The following is a 4,168-nucleotide window of genomic DNA, read 5'->3' as shown; positions in this document are numbered from 1 at the left end:
TGGCTGACAAAGTAACCCATCTACAAAGAAACCCACCATGTGCATTCTGGTGCCCTTTTAACATAGCCTATATATAATAGTAAGTAATATATAATATGTAAAAGTATATAAATATATGTATAAATATATAAAAGTGTTATATATATATATGTATATGTATAATAGTAAGCAATTAATTACAGAGGATTTTAGTGTGAACTGAGATCCAGATTTGACAATAACCCTTTGAGGTAGGTTGTACAAGTATTCTTAGCTCCATTTTCTAGATGATTAAATTGGGTCAAAAAGGCTAAATGATCTGCTCAAGATCATCTATCCAAAGCTCATATTAGACATTTGACATTCGACCTCTAGTGTCAGAAAAAGACTGACCATGGCATTCACCTAGATTCTCCAAGTTCTTTTCTTTATTAAGTGAGACCATTAGAAACCTGAGGTTTCCAGGCCATTTTACCTCAAGTTCTGGCTGAAATACTAGTGAGGTATGTCAAGTAACCCTGCCTTTGGTAGGGGGTTGATGGTTGAATCATCTAGGAGAACTGAGTTTTTGCATGTAGGTGGAAAGACACTGGCCATTATGTTGTGCAGTGAATTTTTCAACTCACAAGAACAACACTGCTCTTGGCAGATGACTGTTTTCTGTCTTTTGTCAGACAATGAGAGCTATTGAATTCATCCTCTTTCCCATTGTCTTTGCTGCCAGGAAACATAGAACAAAACCCAGTGGCCAATTCAGGCCCCCTATAATACTTGCTTCCTCCAGCTAGCTACTCCTTACTCAGTTTTCTCCTGGTATGTCTTCTCTTGGATTCTGTCTCAATTGATAAGTAGATGAGTTCATTGGGAACTAAGAGAGGCTAAGAAATTGAAATCAATCAGATAATATCGTTTGCCTGGCTCTGTGCTTTCAGTAATGGTTTACTTCATTTGTACCCACCATAGAAGATTTTGTTCATTCTAATTTACTCCAGTGATTACTTGATTTCCAGGTTCTGGAAACAGTATATAGAATACCCAATTCTATGTTGACCATGACTTAGCATCAGAGTGATTACCAAATGTCTCATTAGATAGTGAGTTCACTGGAGGTGTTCACAGGCTGAATGATATGAGGATATGGTAGCAAGCATCCTTCAGGTCAGAGATGAACTAAATGCCATCCAAAGTCTTTTCTAGCATTGGAATTCTATGGGTTTCACTAGTTTTATTTCTACTTGAATGCAAGGTCTATGTAGGGCAACTTATTAATTTGTCCTTACCTGGTCAAGTCACATGCCCATAATTCTGGGAAAACCAAAGATGTCTTTAGACAAATAGCATCACTTCCTTCATCACTTTATCAAATAGCATCACTTCCTGATTCTGCATTTAAAAAAAAATTTGTCCACATCTCTATGGTGGCCTACATGTCTCTAAATAAAATGTACTTCCTACAAGAATCTCTTGATTCATGGTGTCCAAGCATTATCTTGAACAGAAGGTATAAGAAGGAATCACTGTTAATTCATCCTGCTGGCAGTTTTGCTACACTCAAGAAAATGTATTTAGGACTATATAGGAAAAAATTTACAATAGGAAATATTGGAAGTATATTTAATGGAGGTTCTATTGTGTGGCTGGAAATAGACCCCAGCCAGTCCATCTGCTATGCATTAGAGATGCTACTGGTAACTGGGAACCTTGATCCATCTTTGTTTAAGGCAATGTTGTGTTATTGGCATTGTGCACCCCCAATGTGCATTCCTCCCTTCAATGCTTAGGGTGTGAAGGCTAGCAGGGACCTTGTGGGATTGGAGGTTTTCATTGTGTGTTGATGGCAAAATCACAGGAGTTATTTAGCTCTTTTGCAACCCATTCTCCTAGGATAGGCAGTTAGTTTCTGTTGTGTAATTAATTATTAAAATAAGATGATGGAACCTTTACAAAAACAGCAGAAAGCCAATATAAATGACTAGAATTTTCTTTCATCTGCAAAGGGTTTTATAAGAGCAGAAAAGGACAGTAGGGATGATTGAGGGTAGCCTATTCATTTTGCAAAGAAAAAAAATGGGCTCCAGAGAGCAGAAGTGATTTACCCAAGGACATGCAGAAGGCAACTAGCAGGGCCATGATTCAAACTGAGGCCCTCTCACTCCAAATCTAGTGGTCTTTCCACTGTGCCATGGTAATTCTGTGTGCAGTGCCATTATGATTGCATAAATAATATTTGTCCTACAGGTAATGGAGATTGAATGAGTTTATGCAATGGGAATGTTAAAGTGATTTCCTCTAAGACTGTCTCTCACATGGTTTATGGCAATTTTTCAAAGATGTTGATAAGCTAAAAAATTATTGAAAACTGTCTACTTAGTTCTGACTGCCAGTGATTAGGGTGGCATTAGTTATATTGACATTTCCTGAAATGATCAAGGCAATCAATCCCATCATTACAAATCATAATTTTCAGGAGGCTATAGATTTCTAACAATTTATAGTTATGTCTGGGAGACCATCTGAGCCAAGTCTTTAATTTTTTATGATTTTTATGATTTTAAATGACCTTTTCTACAACTGGTCCTGAACTATGAACAGATGAATAGTTGAATAAAACCTTTTTTGACTTGGCCTGCCTGGGAGCCAAGAGACCTTGCTTCTAGTCTGTATTCTGCTATTCACTTATATAGGATTCATGGTTTCTAGAGCTAGAAAGACCTGGAGATCATCTAGTCCAAGGCCCTTGTGTTTTAGGTTGTTTGTTTTTGTTTTTGTTTTTTTGCTTTTTGGAGGGAGGAAGGCAGGGCAATTGGGGTTAAGTGACTTGCCCAAGGTCACACAGCTAGTAAGTGTTAAGTGTCTGGGGCTGGATTTGAACTCAGATCCTCCTTATTCCAGGGCTGGTGCTCTATTCACTGCACAACCTAGTGGCCCAAGGCCCTTGTTTTACAGATGAGCTGACTAACCATAAGAAAATCACTTTCTGTCTGTAGGCCAGTTTCATCACCTATAAAATGAGGGTTTTGTATCAGACAATCTCTAAGATCTTTTTGAGCTAAGAGATTTTTGGATTCTCTGACCTACAGAATCCCCTAAGCAAGGTCAGAAACATCTCTATCCTGTGTATGTATGAGGTGGCTCAGTGGACAGAGCACTGTGCCCAGAGTCAGGAAGACCTGAGTTCAAATCCTACCTTAATCACCTGCTAGCTTTGTGGCCCTGGGCAAGTCATTTTGCCTCTGTTTGCCTTAATCCATTGGTACAGGAAATGAAAAATCACTCCAGTATCTTTATCAAGAAAACTTTATGCACAATATTGGTGTGAGATGGTCCACAGTCATAAAGGGTCAGACACGACTGAATAATAACAGTGAAGGTATGTATATATGTGCGTATCTACTATCTATCTAGCACTTAGCACAGTGCCTGACACACAGTAAGCACTAATGATTGTTGACTTATCACCCAACAACCTAGCAATAATGTAGAATTGCATACAGAAGGTGGTTAATAAAGGTTCGTTAGACTAATTGATGGTTGCTCCTTGAGAATATCCAGGAAGGGAGAGCTAATGGAGGGTTGGAATACGTCAGAATCATAGATTACCAAATGAAGGAAAGGAAAGAAACAAGCACATGTTAGGTACTTCCTATGTGCCAGACACATAAGAAACTAAGGAAACATGATGAAAGGAAGGCCCCAAGAGATTGAAATAACTTGCTGATGATCACATATATAGTAAATGACAAATGTGATTTCTTTACACTGTTCTCCTGGGTTACCCTGAGCAAGTCACGTAACTACACAATGCCTCTGGGAAAATCTTTAAAAATGAACTGCCAGTCTATATTGGTATAGGGAGCTTCTCACCAGAAATTGAAGATCTGTTTTTAAACAATCGATAACACTCACCTGATAACTGGTTGTTTTTTTTGGAGGGCAATTGGGGTTAAGTGATTTGCCCAAGGTCACACAGCTAGTTTTTTTGTGTTAAGTATCTGAGGCCGGGTTTGAACTCAGGTCCTCCTGATTCCAGGGCTGGTTCTCTATTCACTGTGCCACCTAGCCACCCCCCTCCTGATAACTGTTACATGGATCAAATTAGATTTTATACATGTATATACATATGTGTGTATGTGTATATATGTATGTATATATATATATATATATATATATATATATATATATATATATA

The sequence above is a fragment of the Petaurus breviceps genome, unplaced genomic scaffold (assembly GCF_028583685.1).
Source record: "Petaurus breviceps papuanus isolate PSGF00001 unplaced genomic scaffold, PetGlider_PUasm1.0 90626, whole genome shotgun sequence".
Classification (NCBI taxonomy): Eukaryota; Metazoa; Chordata; class Mammalia; order Diprotodontia; family Petauridae; genus Petaurus; species Petaurus breviceps.
Note: the sequence above shows the minus strand (reverse complement) of the source record.